This window comes from Diabrotica virgifera, chromosome 6, assembly GCF_917563875.1.
Source record: "Diabrotica virgifera virgifera chromosome 6, PGI_DIABVI_V3a".
Taxonomy (NCBI): Eukaryota; Metazoa; Arthropoda; class Insecta; order Coleoptera; family Chrysomelidae; genus Diabrotica; species Diabrotica virgifera.
The window spans coordinates 24,880,483-24,886,763 of NC_065448.1; positions in this window are offsets into that span (position 1 = coordinate 24,880,483).

A 6,281-nucleotide genomic window follows, 5' to 3' on the forward strand; every position below is an offset into this window, starting at 1 on the left:
CACAATAGGTATGCGTGTAAAAGTAAGGCCACACGTTACTATTTAACTGACAGTGCTCACACCATTGACTGAATAAAAAAATCTTTATTATTAATCCTTTCTCCGCAACTGAGGGTATCTTATCAACTGTATTGTTTTTAAACAATAGATGATAAAATAAAAATATTGACAGTTCAAAAATGTGAACATTATTGCATTGTGTGTGGCCTAAGTTTGGGCTGAAAACTAAAATGTATTACATTCATTTTTACAAAATTTTGGAATATGTTTAATTACGTAGACCAATTTTAACAGTTATTTCCAATACAGATTTCAATCCTCTTCAAATAGTTTCTAATGTCTTTTGATGTAAAATAATTATTAGGGAAGCTGGAATTCAACAGTTCAGAATTTTACATTGAGAATGCAAAACTTTGACGCATGTCAAAATTCTCAATGTGTTTTAATTGTATTCATTTTTATCGAATCCTGAGAAAACTAATAAATATTTTTGAATAATTTAAACTCAGAATGAAAGACTACATTATTACCGAGGGCTGAAAGTCCCTGAAAACTTCTATAATGTTTATTTTAATAAGTTACAGGGCTGAAAATAAAAGAGAAGTGTGATATTTAATTTCAAATATTTCATTCAATAGAATCTGCTTGTTTATTCTAAGGGGCTTTCCGCACTCGGTAATAATGTAATCTTGCATCCTGCGTTTAAATTTTTCTAAAATACTTGGTTTTCTCAGGATTCGAAAAAAATCATATTACGATTCAAATGACAGTAAACTCTCGTGACGTAATCTCACCCTTAATGTTCATTGGTTAGTCGATTTAGGCAACCGTAGTAATGTCTAAGAACCGTGGGTACATAGTACGAAATACGATAAGATTCAAAGATTCAAAGATTCAAAAATATTTTATTTATATAAAAAGTTTTTCGTTTTTCTAATGAGGAACTATCATACTGCACTATAACGTATTTTGTGTTGTCTAAATAATGGGGATTTTAACATACATATTCGCAGATTGTATAGTCCGTACAGTGTAAATACCGTTATACTTCATTATTTACGTTAGGGGTCTAAGTTGACATTGTTGCCAAAGTATAAAGAAATCCTAAATCCATATTAAATCAAATTGTAAATATTTTGTAAATATTTTTATCATGTTTCATAATAAACTCTGAAGTTTACTAAGGCATTAGGTCTTCTTCTTTGATGTGCCTATCCGTGACGAATGTTGGCGATCATCATAGAAATCTTTACTTTATCTGCAGCAACGCGGAAAAGCTGCACAGATGTTGTGTTGAACCAGGTTCTGAGGTTCTTTAACCAGGATGTTCTTCTTCTTCCTGGACCTCGCTTTCCAAATATTTTTCCTTGCAGGATGGCTTGTAGGAGGGCATATCTGGATTCATTTCGCATAATGTGTCCAAAGTATTCCAACTTTCGAGATTTGATGGTGGTTAGTACTTCTCGGTTCTTCCCCATTCTTCTAAGAACCTCCTCATTTGTGACCCGATCAGTCCATGGGATTTTAAGAATTCTCCGATATAGCCACATCTCAAATGCTTGAAATTTTCGGCACATATCCTCGTTCAAGGTCCATGATTCAACACCATAAAAAAGGACAGAGAAGACGTAACATCTCAGCATTCTTACTTTTATACCAAGAGAAAGGTTGTGGCTCTTGAAAAACGCCCCCATACGGTTGAAGATTGATCTAGCTTTTCCGATGCGCGCTCTTATTTCTTGGTTGTTGGTCCATTTTTCATTTATTATGGTGCCGAGGTAGTTGTAGTGCCTCACTCTTTCTACAGGGGTTTGGTTGATATGGAGTTGACCTTCTGTTATCTTTTTCTTGCTGACGATCATAAGCTTTGTTTTCTTTACGTTTATATTGAGTCCATATTGTTGACTGTAATACGTGATTTTGTCCATGAGGACTTGTAGGTCTTCTAGGTTGTCAGCAAATACTATGGTGTCATCTGCATACCTGATATTATTTAACCGGTACCTGTTTAGTAGAATACCTTTTTCAGTTTCGTGCAAAGCTTCGATAAATATTCTTTCAGAGTAAAGATTGAAAATTAGGGGGGACAAAATGCAGCCTTGCCTCACTCCACGCATGATTTTGACATATTCGGTAAGTTCACCGTCAACTCTGAGGTTTGCAGTCTGATTCCAGTAAAGGTTTCTAATTATTTTCAGATCTTGGTTGTTAATTCCTGCTTCTTTTAGTATTTGCATCATCTTGGCGTGTTGTACTCGATCAAACGCCTTCTCGTAATCAACCAGACATGCGTATACGTCGCAATTTACGTCTCTGCATCTCTGGAATAAGACTTGTATTGAAAACAAAGCCTCTCTCGTACCAACAGCATTTATGAACCCGAACTGGTTGGGAGAAATTTGACTTTCACATAGCTTGTAAATTCTCGTATGGATTACCTTTAGGAACAATTTTAGGAGATGACTCATCAGGGCCTAGATTCCGTGCACTGTAGATATCTACAGTCGCTTTCTGTCGATGGCAATTGTCATGAAAATATTTGAATTTTTAGTTTTAATTCAAATATTTTCTTGTTTTACTAAGTGTCACTTCAGCATCAATTAGAGTATAACCTAGCAAAACTAGAAAATAATTCAATTAAAGCTAAAAATTCAAATATTTTCATGACACGTGACATCGATAGAAGGCGACTGTAGATATCTACAGTGCACGGAATCCAGGCCCAGGCTTATCGTACGGTATTCTTCGCACTTTTTGGTTCCTGGTTTTTTTGGAAGTGCAATAAACTCAGACTTCAGCCATTCTGTTGGTATTTGTCCAGAGTTGTATATGTTGTTGAGTATCTTTGTGATTATTGCTATTGATTCGTGGTCCATCAGTTTGAGTAGTTCTGCTTGTATATTATCGGGACCTGCTGCTTTGCCATCTTTTAGCTATGTTATGGCAGAATAAACTTCCTGCTGTAATATTCTTGGTCCATCATTTACCTCTTCTTCTAGCTCAAAGGTGTTATCTCTTTGATCTTCAAATAGTTTTTCTAGATATTCTTTGCACGTTCTAATTTTACTCTGTTTGTACATTGTGACTAAGGTACTTTGATTGTAGAATCTCAATTTCTTGGCATCTCTCCATTGCTTCTTTTTCTTTCGCTTCTCTAATTTTTCTTCTTATTGATAAATTGATTGTTTTGTATGTGTCGGGGTCATTTTTGGCATTTCTTCTTTCGTCCATTAGTTTCAGGATCTCATCTGTCATCCATGATGTCTTCTTGGTTAATTTATCTGCCTTTAAGTGTCTATCCTTTACATTTTGAACTATTTCGGTCATCTGTTTGATCATTTGTTCTTCATTCGATGCGTCTCTAATTGCAGTCACTTGCTCGTTTAACGTGGCTTGGACCCTCATTTTCGTGTCAGGATCTTTTAGCATACGTAGGTCGTATGATTGTGATTTCTTTTTCTGCACTATTTTAAATTTGACGCGAAATACTCCCACCGTGGAACGTGGTCCGTCTCTAAGTCTGCTTCAGGATAAGTCTTGGCAGATGTAAAGCTGATTCGGAATCTTTTGTTTACTAAAATGTAATCTATTTGATTTCTAATAATTCTCCCGGGTTTGTCTTGAGGTGATTTCCATGTGTACAGCTTTCGAGGTGGTAATTGGAAAAATGTGTTAGTGACAACGAGTTCTATGAGTCTTCTGCGAATTAGTCTAGGAGGTCTCCTCTGTCGTTTCTGACTCCAAGTCCATGTGCGCCGATGTACTGCGTCTTATCTCCAGCTCCAATCTTGGCATTAAAGTCTCCCATAATGATAAGAACTTCCTGTCGTGGAATTTTCTGTATAATTCTGTTGATGATATTCTCATAAAACTCAATAGCTTCTTCCTCTTCTTTGTCTGCAGTGGGAGCATAAACTTGGATAATATTTATATTGACGGGGTTGGCTTGTACTTGTAGTAACATCACTCTCTTTGATATTGGCGTAAAGTTAGTGACGCATTTGGCAACTTTGGGTGATACGATAAATCCGCCTCCATATTCATGTGATCCATCACTTTTTCCCGAGTAGTATACCTTGTGATTTTCCACTTGAATTTTTCCAGAATCTGGCCATCTCATTTCTGCTATTCTTATTATTTCAATATGCATTCTCTTCATCTCCTGTATTGCATGGTGGCTTTTTCTTGCTTTATATGTATAAGGTTTTGACATTCAATGTACAGATCTTGATATTTTTCCTGCACTTCAATTTATTATCTTGTGGTGAACTCAAAACTGTCCTCCCCGGAGAACTGATCGGAGGACTTACTCCGGAATTTATTTTAGTGTTGAGCATTACCATGATTGACTGACTAGGGCGTATCGCTCTGGATCATTAATGGGGTGTTTGCCCTACTTGTGCTTCCCCATCCCCATTAGATAATATTAGAAATATCTGAAGCCAAAACAAAATAAAACAGTTATGGTAGGGGAGCCCAAGCGGGGACTTTTGCAGTTACTCGAGCACGTCAGATTATCATATGGGGAGAAACCTGGTACCCTGCCATATATTGACTCTTAACACAGGCAAGTTCGTTAAGGGGGCCCGAAAAAAATCTATCCTTAAAAATACTCGAAATTGTCAGATTAAGATAAGGTAAGTTAAGTACATGCAAAAGAGTGTATATTTCACAAATCTGACGATTTGAGCGGGGCGTAAGGAAATGGGTGAGTCAAAAAGTTTCACAAACAAAGCGAATATTTCGCGAAATGAACGTCAGATCGAAAAAGTAAAAACTACGTTTTCAATATTTTTCAAATATCTATCGAATGATACCAAATATGACCTCCCATGGAGAGGGGTGGGGGTAATAAAATTTTAAATACAAATCCCTCGATATTTCGCAAAATAAACATCAGATCGAAAACTGCAAAATACACTTATTCAATATTTTTGAAAAATCTATCGAATGGTACCAAACACGACCCCCCAAGAAGGCGGGGAGGGGGTTACTTTAAAATTTTAAATAGGAGCCCAAAATTTGTATTGCAGATTTGGATTCTGTACGTAAAAATAAGCCACTTTTATTCGAAACATCTTTTTGAACTATAGATAAATGGCGCTATAATCGGAAAAAACGATTGTTGGAAATGGAAAATTAAATTAAAAAATGGAAAGTCCCCACTAAAATGGAAAATTTTACTTAACTTTTTTTTGGTTTTAGGACCTAATAATCACAACCCAATAGGTCCCCATAGCGCTCGAGTGACTGCGCATTTAGCATACTTTGCTCCCCTACCATTAAAATGCGGCCATGAACAACAGTACAAAGAAGTAATAAAAAGTCAGATAGAAACAAAAAACGTAAAGATATTACAATTCACTTACAATTATCTACTTTTGTGCTGCTCTGAAAAGTTCACAAAATTTGTGATACAAATTCATTCCGGGAAACTGAAAAAAAATTATAGGGACGAAAGAGAGATGACTATCTAACAGATGCAACGAGAGATAATATTGATGGACGACTTAAAAGCAAGAAAAGGAAGAAGTCAAAATTATCCAACAATAGGGAACTATAACGAAGATTTGTCCAATGAGTGTGGAAGAAGATTCATAAATATTTGTCGACAATGTGACTTGACAAATTTTAAACGGTTTCTTCACACATAAAGGCTTACGCAAATGTACAAGATACCCATATACAAAGGAACAGATTTCGATAATAAGATAATAAATTACATCATAATAAAACAAAAATCTGGATTTAAAGTACAAGACACTATAGTCTTCAAAGGTATAGAATGTGGATATGTCCATTATTTGGTAAAAGCTCACACAGGAGCATCATTCAATTATAAAACATCTGGCCATTCAACAGCGATACAAGAAAGATACTGAGAAAAGTGTATGGGCCGGTGCAAGAGGAAGACGGCACATGGAGAATCAGGAGAAACGACGAAGTTAATGAATTGAATGAAGGGTATGATATTGTTAAACAAAAGCGTGACAAAAAAAAAGACAAAATAAAGAACCAAGACCTAAGGAAAAGAACAGGTATCACTGATATCGTCGAACGTACATACAGGGTGAGTTTTTAGTGCGGGATCGGTCGATAATTCCATTACGGTATAGAATATCAAAAAAAGTTATTTAGAAAAAATGTAGCCAATGATATTCTCCACGCTTGGAAAATATGTCCATTTCTACAGGGTCATCAATAACAGCGTGGTATATCAAACATATAATTTTTTAAATGGGACAACCTATATATTTTTTCATATTTATATTCCCCTCATA